Source organism: Microtus pennsylvanicus, chromosome X, assembly GCF_037038515.1.
Source record: "Microtus pennsylvanicus isolate mMicPen1 chromosome X, mMicPen1.hap1, whole genome shotgun sequence".
In the NCBI taxonomy this organism is placed as follows: Eukaryota; Metazoa; Chordata; class Mammalia; order Rodentia; family Cricetidae; genus Microtus; species Microtus pennsylvanicus.
The window spans coordinates 80,536,572-80,549,011 of record NC_134601.1 but is presented as its reverse complement, the minus strand read 5'-3'; positions in this window follow the sequence as shown (position 1 = coordinate 80,549,011).

The following is a 12,440-nucleotide window of genomic DNA, read 5'->3' as shown; positions in this document are numbered from 1 at the left end:
GTTTCATTGATCTTTCATATCTTCCTCATTAAATTCTTTTCTGATTTTTATTTTTACTTTCTCCTATTACTTTTGGGTGTCATTTATTTCTGATTTCTTTTTGAACACTTAAATTATTTTTGTTTTATGTATATGAATATTTTGTCTGCATGCATGTCTGTGCACCATGAATTTGCAGTGTCTGCAGAGGCCAGAATTGGGTGCCAGAATCCTCTAGGAGTGCAGTTACAGATTGTGCAAACTGCCATGTGGGTGCTGGAAATCAAACATGGATCATTTACAAGGGCAGGCAGTGTTCTTAATTGCTGAGTCACCTCTCCAGCCCCTCTTGTGTCTTGCACAAGAGTGGTAGTAGGTAGTTTATTTAAATTCTTTCTGCTCTTTTTGGTACATGTATTTACTGCCATAAATTTCCATTTTATTACTTTTTCACTGCTTTCCATCGGTTTTGGCATATTCTGTTTCCATTTTAATTTATTTCAAAAATATTTTTAGTTTCTTTTTTAATTTCTTTTATTCATTTGTAATTTGAGATCTTGGATTTTTATAGTAAAACAGGTAAGTTCTACCCCATCCCCTAGGCTCTGAGATCTTCTCAGAAGAGAGAGTAGGATGATTGCAGGAGTAAGAAGCGGTGAACAGCATCAGGGAGACGCTCTTTTCCAAACAGAGCATAGCAGTTGCATAAATGAACTCATAGTTACTGAGGTGGAATTCATGAGCCCCGCACCAGTCCAAATCCAGAGAAAATCCCACCACTAAGTAAGGTGCTGCTGGCATTTGATAACTTCTAGAAGAAGAAGAGTTAATTTTCATTCTAGATATTAATTGTAGGTTAATTACATGCCAGGAGAAACTCTACTCACAAGACCAATTGAGCAACATAAGTTAGACTCTATTGGGAAAGGGGAAAGAAAACTTAACTTCGCATGGGGAGGGAGAGGAAAGTAGAGATAGTAGTTATGGGAGAAGTTGGGGGTAGGAGGATACATACATAGTATGAAATTCTCAGAAAAAATGACATCTAACTATATATTATCTATTTTACAATCCAGGTACAGTTTTCCCTCTCTCCTATCCTCCCAATCCCTCCACCAAACTCCTATGTTCCCACTCCCCTATCCACTTCTCCTCCATTTCTGTTTAGTCATATTACTCTCCCATTGCCCTCTCTCCTGTGACTCTCTTGCTATCCGCAATAGTCCTCTCAAATAGAGGAAGCATTTATAGCTATAATCTTCCTGTTTAGAACCACTTACTTTGATCCATGGGTTTGTTGTGTTTTCATTTGATCTATACTGGAAATTAATTATAACATGCCTTTGTTAATTTTCTTTTTATCTGGATGACCTATCTATTATGAGAGCAATATACTGATGTAGCTCACTATTATTAGATCGAAGTCAATCTGTGCCTTTATATGAAGTGGTGATTTGTTTGATATCTACTTTGTCAGATATTACTATGGGTATATCTGCTTAATTCCTAATCCCATTTACTTGGAATATATTTTTCTGTCAATTATTTAAGGGTATATTTGTCTTTTTCAATGGAATATATTTTCTCATAGGCAATAAATAAATGGTAACTGTTTTTTATATCATCTACTAATCTGTGTCTGAATTGGAAGACTGACACAATTAATATTCAGAGTTATTACTCAAAAGTAAGAAGGGATACCTATCATTTGTGTTTGTTTTTATAGTGTTTGTTACTTTACTAGTTTAGTCCTCATTTGCTTTTCTGATGTTCTAGTACATTTTTTCTGTCATATGATCTCATGTGTATGTTTACCTTTTTTTCTTTAGTATAAGTATATAGGAGTCTTAAATATTTTCTGTAGTACTGGCTTATTGATCACTAATTCCTTTACTTTGTATTTCTAAAAATAAGCATTTATTTCTCCTTTAATTATAAGGTATAGCTTTGTTGGATATAGTAATCTGTTTTAGAAGTTATTGCCTTTCAAATTTGAATTATATAATCCCATGCCCTCTCGTTTTGTCTAGCTTCTTTTGAGAAATATTCTACTAGTATGTTCTTTATATGTGACTTGATACATCCCTCTGAGTTCAGTGGGTTTTGTTGTTGTTGTTCTGTGTATTTAGTATTTTAGCTATAACACAGGATGGGGTTTCATATTTCTCATATTTCTTTGGTGTTTTATATCCCTCCTGTAACTGGATGGCCATCTATTTCAATAATCTATTCACTCAGTAGGCTATGACAGAGAGAGGCCCAGCCTCAGGTCAATTTGTGCCCTATGGGAAAGCCCGTTTTAAAGAGAGAAGAAGAAAGGGAGAACAGGGCAGGACAATGCTGACCCCCCGCCACCACTATTGGACACTAAGTAAAGGAACTATAAGAAACTGAAGGAAATAGAAAAGGGTGAAGAGCCTCTCTTGTTATCACATAGCTGGGTAGACATATGGAGTCTGTCTCTATACTTACCATAGATTTCCTTCTCTCATTATATATGCTGCTGTCTTCTATTGAGAGCAGAACCTATGTGATATTTTCCTCCTTATCTTATTTACCTTGTAACCAGAAGTGTGGGTTTTGGGATTGGCAGGGGTTGTTATTACTCTTGGCAGTTGTTCTGTTACTATGCATAAGACAGGGCTGTTGGAAAGTTTTCCGTTGGCACAACATAGACCCTGGCACCTCCTTTCAGCACTTGCCACTGCTTACTCCGCTTTGGAGAAGCTGATGAGTCTCACTTTTCTCTGTCTTAGATCAGATTTCAGTTGTATGCAGTACCTGATTCTGACTCAGTTTTTCCTTCCCCTTAGCCAGAGGAATTCTGTAGGCTACTTCTCAGACTACAGTCCCTGAACACTTGCACTGGGTTTTCAGTGTAGGTTATACCATGCAGGGAGGGATTTGCCTCTGGTTCCACTTAGCTGTTTCCTTAGTAGAAATGTTATTTGAAACACTTTTTGCCACTGATCTGGTCAATTTCTGAGAAGAGAGGATTTTCCAGCACCTATGTAGTATGCTGACCACGGGATTTCTATTTGGATGGACTGAAAATATGTTCAGTAATGAGACCAATGTTAACTGTGTCTTTGAATTCACCCCTCCTTCACATTCTTGGTCTTCAGCCTTCATGCAGCCTTTGTCTCTCGCTCACACTATTTCTCTCTTCCTTTCCTCTCTAGATTATTTGGTACTGAAAGTACAGTGTGGATTTTCTGAGACCCTTTCTTTTTCTTCAGCCATGTTCTTATGCTCTGAAGTTGTACTTATTCCACACTTGAAGCTGAGTCCTCCTTACTTGGTAATGAGCCCTTGAGCAGACTTTCTGTTCCATTTTCTAAAGTTTTCTTTATTTCTTTACTAATGAAACTTCAATACTTTTCTACAGTCACCCACTTCAGAGTATGACTTCTATCCAACAACCCTCTAGTTTATTTCCTAATGATTCCAGTTCTTTCCCTTCCTGAAGTTTCTTTTAAGCATCATGTAATTGGGTCTTGTTATTTTCTTTTTCAAAGTTGTTTAGTCTTCCTGTCTCTTAACTTGAGAACTCAATTCATTGTCATTCCTAGTAACTAATTGTTCATAAAGAACTCCTCACTTCATTAATTTTGTAACTCATGTGATGATTGATCTCAGTAGTCAACTAGGTTGGATTGAGAGATGTCTGGTAGATTAGGAGCCCACACACCTCTACATGTTTATGTTAGGATGTCTCCAGAGAAGATTAAGGCACAGCTTCTTAAATTGTGGTTACATAACTGCACGTGGGGGTTGTGTAATTTGGCAACACTGAAAAGTTTCTGAATGTACACTGTCCTGTGGTGACCTGTGTTGTACCACACAGTTTCCCTGTAGCTTTGGTTCTAATCATGCAACATCATCACTTTGTGCCAACAGCAGCTGTAGTATTAGGAGCGGGCAGCATCCTGCTGCCCAACTGGGTTACACCCAGGCTGGCAGGCTGCTTATTGTTCCGGCACCTGGCTAGCATATGCTTGAAATAATCACATAAAGATCTGTATTAATTAAATTCCTGGCAGTCGTTAATTTCTTTATTTCTTTCTTGACCTGGGGTGGTTCAGTAGTTCACTGTTCAATTTCCGTGAGTTTATAGGCTTTCTGAGAGCAGTAGTTTTTTTTTTGTTGTTGTTAAATTCTAACTTTAATCCATGGTAATCTGATAAGACACAAAGGGTTACTCCATTTTTTTTTGTACCTGTGGATGTTTGCTTTATTACTGAGGATGTGATCAATTTTAGAGTAGGCTCCATGAGGTGTTGAGAAGAAGGTATATTGTTTTTTGTTTGGATGGAATGTTGTATAGATATCTGTTAAGTCCATTTGACTCATGACATATGATAGGTCTCTTATTTCTCTGTTAACTTTTTGTCTGGTTGACCTGTCCATTGGCAAGAGTGAAGGGTTGAAGTTTCCTACTATTAGTATGTGGGGTTTGATGTGTCATTTCAGTTTTAGTAATGTTTCTTTTACATATGTGGGTGCTCTTGTATTAGGGACATAGATGGTCAGGATTGACTGCATCTGGATGAATTGTTTCTTTTATGAATATATAGTTTCCTTCTCCTTCTCTTCTGACTGATTTTAGTTTAAAATCAATTTTGTTAGATAGTAGGATAGCTACAAACGCTTGTTTCTTAGGTCTATTTGACTGGAAAACCTTTTCCCAACCCTTTACTCTGAGGTAGTGTCTGTCTTTGAGGTTGAGGTGTGTTTCTTTTTTTTTTTTAATTTTTTATTGAAAAAAAATTCTGCCTCCTCCCAGCCTCCCATTTCCCTCCCCCTCTTCCCAATCCTCTCCCCTCCCCCCACTCCTCTCCCCCTCCCTTTCCAGTCCAAAGAACAGTCAGGGTTCCCTGCCCTGTGGAAAGTCCAACGTCCGCCCCCATCCATCCAGTTCTAGAAAGGTGAGCATCCAAACTGGCTAGGCTCCCCCAAAGCCAGAACATGAAGTAGGTTCAAAACCCAGTGCCATTGTCCTTGGCTTTTCTTTTTTTTAAATTTATTTATTTATTAAAGATTTCTGCCTCCTTTCTGCCACCACCTCCCATTTCCCTCCCCCTATTCCCACTCCTCTCCCCTCCCACCACTCCTCTCCCCCTCCCTCTCCAGTCCAAAAAGCAATCAGGGTTCCCTGCCCTGTCGAAGTCCAAGGACCTCTCACCTCCTTCCAGATCTAGTAAGGTGAGCATCAAATCAGCCTAGGCTCCCACAAAGCCAGTACATACAGTAGGATCAAAACCCAGTGCCATTGTTTTTGACTTCTCAGTAGTCCTCATTGTCCGCTATGTTCAGGGAGTCCGGTTTTGTCCCATCTTTTTTCAGACCCAGTCCTACTGGCCTTGGTGAATTCCCAAAAGAACATTCCCATTGTCTCAGTGTGTGGGTGCATCCCTCGCGGTCCTGAGTTCTTTGCTCGTGCTCTCTCTCCTTCTGCTCAAGATTTGGACCTCCCTGACTTCAAACTCTATTACAGAGCTACAGTATTGAAAACAGCTTGGTATTGGCATAAAAACAGATAAGTCGACCAATGGAATCAAATAGAAGACCCAGACTTTAACCCACAAACCTATGAACCTCTGATTTTCGATAAAGGAGCTAAAAGTATACAATGGAAAAAAGAGCGCATCTTCAACAAATTGTGCTGGCATAACTGGATGTCAATCTGTAGAAGAATGAAAATAGATCCATATCTACCACCATGCACAAAACTGAAGTCCAAATAGATTAAAGACCTCAGTATCAGTCCGAACATACTGAACCTGATAGAAGAGAAAGTGGGAAGTACTCTACAACACATGGGCACAGGAGACCACTTTCTACATATATCCCCAGCAGCACAGACATTAAGGGCAACATTGGATAAATGGGACCTCCTGAGACTGAGAAGCTACTGTACAGCAAAGGACACTGTCACTAAGACAAAAAGGCAACCCACTGACTGGGAGAAGATCTTCACCAACCCCGCAACGGACAAAGGTCTGATCTCCAAAATATATAAAGAACTCAAAAAACTAGACTGTAAAAGGGTAATCAACCCAATTATAAGATGTCATTGGCTTTTCATCAGCCCTCATTGTCTGCCATGTTCAGAGAGTCTGGTTTTATCCCATGCTTTTTCAGTCCCAGTACAGCTGGCCTTGCTGAGCTCCCAATAGTTGAGCCCCACTGTCTCAGTGTGTGGGTGCACCCCTCATGGTCCCGACTTCCTTGCTCATGTTCTCCCTCCTTCTGCTCCTCATTGGGACCTTGGGAGCTCATTCTGGTGCTCCAATGTGGGTCTCTGTCTCTATCTCCATCCATCACCAGATGAAGGTTCTATGGTGATATGCAAGATATTCATCAGTATTGCTATAGGATAGGGCTATTTCAGGTTCCCTATCCTCAGCTGCCCAATGAACTAACTGGGGACATTGCCCTGGGCACCTGGGAGCCCCTCTAGGTTCAAGTATCTTGCCAACCCTAAGATGGCTCCCTTAATTAAGATATATACTTCCCTGCTCCCATATCCACCCTTCCTTTATCCCAACCATCCCAATTCCCCAAGTTCCCACCATCCTCCCCTTCTCACTTTTCTCTCCCATCTCCCCTTACCCCATCTCACTCCACCTCCAAGATCCCAATTTTTTGCCCGGCAATCTTGTCTACTTCCCATATCCAGGAAGATAAGTATGTTTTTCTTTGGGTTCACCTTCTTATTTAGCTTCTTTAGGATTACAAATTATAGACTCAATGTCCTTTATTAATGGCTAGAAACGAGTTATGACTATCAGACTTACACCTGACTTCTCTATGGAAACCATGAAAGCCAGGAGGTGTGTTTCTTGTATAGGGCAGAAGGCTGGATCCTGTTTTCATATCCATTCTATTGGCCTGTGTCTTTTTATAGGTGAATTGAGTCCAGTGATATTAAATGATGTTAATGACCAGTAGTTGTTAATTTTGACTATGTTTTGGTAGTAGTGTTTGTGTGTTTCCATTCTATGGTTTATGCTGGTAGGGGGTTATCAGATGCCTGTGTTTTTGTGGGTGCAGTTAGCTTCGTTGGGTTAGGCTATTCCTTCTAGTACTTTTTATAAGGCTGGGTTTATGGATACATATTGTTTAAGTCTGCTTTTGTCATGGAATATCTTGTTTTCTCTATTGATGGTTTTTGAAAGCTTTTCTGAGCTTGGATTGCATCCATGGTCTCTTAGTGTCTGCAGCACATCTACCCTGGACCTTTTGGCTTTCAGGGTTTCCATTGAGAAGTCGGGTGTAATTCTGGTACGTTTACATTTATATGTTACTTGACCTTTTTCTCTTGTGGCTCTTAATATTCTTTCTTTATTCTATATGTTTTGAGTTTTGATTATTATATGGCGAGCGGATTTTTTTATCCAGTCTATTTGGTGTTCTGTAAGCTTGTGCCTTCATAGGAATATACTTCCTTAGGTTGGGAAAATTTTATTCTATAATTTTGTTGAATATATTTTCTGTGCCTTTGAGCTGAAGTTCTTCTCCCTCTACTACCCTTATTATTCTTAGGTTTAGTCTTTTTATGGTGTTTCAGATTTCCTGGATGTTTTGTGTGAAGAATTTGTTGGATTTAATGTTTTCTTTGACCAATGAGTCTATTTCCTCTATAGTGTCTTCAGTGCCTGAGATTCTTTATTCTATCTCTTATATTATGCTGATTATACTTGTCTCTGTAGTTCCTGCTCATTTACCCATATTTTCCATATCCAGAATTCCCTCGGTTTTTGTTTTCTTTATTACCTCTATTTCAGTCTTCAAGTCTTAAACATTTTGCTTCACCTGTTTGATTGTTTTTCCTTGGTTTCCTTGGGTTTCTTTGAGGGATTTATTAATTTCTTTCAATTTTTTGTTTGTCTTTTCCTCCATTTCTTTAAGGGAGTTTTTCATTTTCACTTTAGAGGTCTCCATCATTTTCATAAAGTTACATTTAAAGTCGTTTTCTTCTAGTTTTCTGGGTTAAGATTATCATCTTCCTGTTGTGTGACCACTGGGTTCTGGTGTTACCATGTTGCTTTTTAGGTTGTTGGAAGAATTCTTACATTGGTGCTTACCTATCTCTTCCCTCAAATGAAGCCAATATTGTCATTGTGTCTTGGTCCAGTCCTTGCAGTGGCCGTCTGAGTATTTGGGAGTCTTTCTTGATCTGCTCTGTATTGTCAATGTCTGTCTCAGAAAGCCTCTGAGGTCTCTATAAGCCTGCTCTCTTGGTGGTCTCTCCTGGTTTGCTCTCTTGTTGCTCTCTCTTAATCTCCTCAGTGTTGTAGCAATTTCTTGATCCTGCCAGTATTATTGCAAGCTCTCAGCTCTTTGGTGGCGTGTGGTGGGTTGTTTGGGGGTTCCAATGGATGTGTTTGGGTTTGGGGGGAACCTAGCTGCAGGAAACTTCCTGCTGGCAGGCTAAAATAGCTGAGGGAGTTGGGGGAGGGGCTGGGGTTTTGTCCCCCTGTGGAGGTCCTAGAGAGTGGGGCATCCTGCCATGTGGTTGTTCACTCACATCTGAAGTCCCCTAAGTACTGGAGCAAGCAGTGTTTCAGAGTTTCACAGAGGTTGCAGGAGGATAGGTGAGTTTGGGGGCAGGGTCTGGCTAGTAGTTTGGATCTCCTTGGATGGGTTTGGGATTTTGGGGAGCCTAGCTGCAGGAAACTCTCTGCTGGCTGGCTAGAAAAGCTGAGGAAGTTGGGGAAGGGGCCTGTAGTTTTGTCCCACTGTGGAAGTTGTAGAGTGGGGTGTCCAGCAGTGTGGCATTCGCTCACCTCTTAAGTCCCCTTAATATTGGAACAAGCTGTGTTTCCAGTTTGGTTTGTCAAGACTGGGTTTCTGAGTAGCTTTGAGGTCTGTCCTGAAACTTGTTCTTGTAGACCAGGCTGATCTCAAACTCACAGAGATCCACCTCACTCTGCCTCCTGAGTGCTTGGATTAAAAGTATGAATCATCACCACCTGGCAATGATTTGTATCACTCTCTGTGGTTTGGGTAAATTTCTGTTCTGTTGTCTTTGATTAAGATTAACCCATCTTTGGCAATACTAAAATCTTGAACCCTAAAACCCCAAATATTTGGTCTTTTTATGTGGTTTCAAAGTTTGCATCAACTTTCTTTGTCTCTCTTTATTCTTTTTGCTCCTTCATATATTTTATATTTATTTATTTTTACGGTTTTTATTTTGTAAAATCATACCATTTCTCCCTTCCTTTTCATCCCTCCAATTCTTCTAATATATTTTACTCTCTTATGTATGCATATATTTCTAAGCATATAAATACAATTTTCTCAGTCTGTATAATGTTACTTGTATATAGATTTTTTTCAGGACTGACCATTTAGTGCTGAATAATCAGTTGCTGTGCTCTTCCCTAGAGAAGGCTATTTCTCCTTCTCTCAACATTTCTTGGTATCCTACCAATATTTATCTGGGGTTGAGGTTTCTCCTTGTTTAGGTTATGTTTAGGCAAACATGTAGGTAACTTTCATTGGTGCAACTTCTCAGATCTCTAGGAGACAAAATCTCACAGAAAATTCCTTGGTGTATTTTAAAATAGAATTTATTGGAGTTCTCTAAAGAATTTGTTTTTGATCTATCCAGCTATTCCTCTCGTCTAACATTCTTCAATTTTAAAAATTATTTAAATTATTTTCCATACATTTTGTTTATATTATTTCTCCTCCCCCCCAACTCCTCCAAGACTGACCATCCTGCCAACTTTGTACCTTTTGCTCTGTATTAAAAAGAAAGCATAGATATACACAAAAAAATGGTGTATATTTTGTGTTGACCAATTAGTCCTGGGCATGAGGCCTGCCCTGAAGTGTGGCTAATATACCCAGTGCCACTCCATTAAAGTAAACTGATTTACGCTTTTCTTGTAGCTATCTATTGCAAACAGCTTTTGGGTGAGTAGAGGGACTTTGTGTCCACATCTCTCTCTATACTGGGATTTTAGTGAAACTGATAGATAGGCAGTAAAATTACCTGGCACAAGTGAGAAGGAAACACAGAACACAAACAAACCCACTTAGGAGTTTATTGGGGGGGGCGTACAGACCCGGGGGTCAGTGTGGAGAGAGAGAGAGAGAGAGAGAGAGAGAGAGAGAGAGAGAGAGAGAGAGAAATGGCACATCCAGCTTTTAAAAGCTGCCTAGCACATGCACACAGGGGGGTGGCGTGACTATGTTATACACTGATGATGCAGATGGGTGACTCACGCATGCGCGCAAGGATTTTAGCTGAGTCATACATGGATGTAACCATGCATGTGTGCCTGTAGGTCATGCAGGGCCCTTTGTGCCTGAGGGCCCATCCGCATGTGCTTGCCTTTAGAACCCAGAAGTACAGCCTTACATGTGGCTGAATAATTACACTCCACCCTTTTGTTTATTATAAAAATTTTGGGGGTTTGAGGATCTTAATGAGTGGGAATGGGGTGTCGTAAAGTCTTTCTTGACTACTTCATGCTGACTTTGTGGGCATTGAGGAGTTGAGATGTTTGACCACATCCTGGGGTGGCTGATTATTGCTGTATTTTTCAGGCTCTGAGGAACTGGTTGGCTGACAGCTTGGACCTCGCAAGATGCTGGAAAGGCAGAAAATTATGTCTGGAAAAAATTTTAGATCCTGGTGATTAACAGAGGAGAGTCCCAAGATGGAAAATACAGGGGGTTCTTTTTTGGGGAGGTGGAGGAGGGAAATCTCAGGGGTTCCGAAGACAAGGAATGATAAGGGAAGAATTAAATGATACTTATTCTGAGCGAGTCTGGTCCATTTAGGTAGGTCCAATTGACTCCCTGGAGCTTATAAAAATGTTTGAAAAGAAATAAATTTTAGACATATTAAAAATTTATGATTATAATGATAGAATGGAGGATGGTGGGGGGAGAAGGAGAAAATTATTAAAAATAATAATTATTAGACCCTTTAATGTTTTACCTGAAGTAAATCCTTTAGCATCATGTTATTACCTTACCATCCAGAAAACACTGCTGCAGTCAGTGATAAACCTGTTATGTTAAAGTCTGTTTTGTGAGTTTTTTCAAGTTTGGGGCTATAAACTTGTTATTGTTTCTTACCACCTGGGCTTTTGACAGTCCTTGTACCTCCGGCTCTATGTTTAATGATCATCCCTGTAATAACAGCTGAGTGGTTAACTAAAAATTTAAGCATGACATGGGAGATATGGAGAAGTTGATAAAGCATATAGGAGAGGAAGAGGGAGAGTATATGGAACTTTTAGCACAAGAGAGTTAAGTAAGGATGAGACTTTTACTTTTCTGGAACTGGAATGGCTGATCTTGGTCCCCTCTAAAATGTAAGGGAACAGGCTCCTGTTTGAGTTACCATATATAAGGGAGTATCTTGAGCTGGAAGAGTAAAAGGTTTAAAGGTGAGACATGTGAATCCATTGAGGAAGTCCCTCAAGTTTGGCAGCTGTGGGAGTTAAAAGAATTACTTTAAAGGACCCTGCCATTTAGGAGAAAGGGGTGAGTGGCATTGGTCTGGGGAAGAGAATAGTACCTGATCCCCTACTTTAATCGGTGTTGGGCATGAATTAACACATGGTTGAGGTAATGAGTATTCAGTAAAATCCCATAATAGGGAGTTTAGATGGGATAACAGTGGAGTAAGAAGGTGATCAGGAAGGGGAGAGTTTTTAAGTGAGAGGCTGGAAGTTAAAACTGGCTGCCCATACATGAGTTCAAAGGGCAAGATGGAAAGGGGGCCTTTGGGGAGAGCCCTAAGCCTTATAAGGGCCAGAGATGAAAGTTTTACACAGTCAAGGTGAAGCTCCTGTGACATTTTAACAAGAACATTTTTAAAGGAATTGTTAGTTCGTTCTACCTTCCCTGAAGACTGAGGGTGGTATGGGATTTGGAAATGTCAGGGGATGTTAAGAACCTTGGACAAAGTTTGAGAAATCTGGGAAGTGAACTCTGCACCATTATCCAACTGAACAGAGGTTGGGATTCCAAACTGGGGGTGGGGTGGGGATTATTTCTCAGAGAAGAACATCAGAAACTGTTTGGGCCCTCTTATTAGTGGTGGGAAATGCTTCAATCCACCCAGACATTGTGTCCACCAAGACCAGGAGGTATTTAACTCTTCTGACCATGGGCATTTGAGTAAAATCCAGCTGCCAGTCAGTTCCTGAAAGGGAGCTCCTGGCCTGGTGGGTGGAAAAAGGAAAGCTACAATATTTGGTCTTGGGATCTGACTTTTGACAGATTTTACAAGAGGCAGTGATAGCTTTTAAGAACTTTAAGTCCTCAGGGGTCGATTGGAGGTTAGCCTTGACAAAATAAATAGCTTCGCTATTAGGATGAAAGAGATGATGTAGGTAGGACAGAATTCACTGGGTGTCAGGGGTTGTCAGTGAGAATGCATGCTGTACTGTATGAACCCCCTGAGATAGGTTTGGGCTCTGGAATGT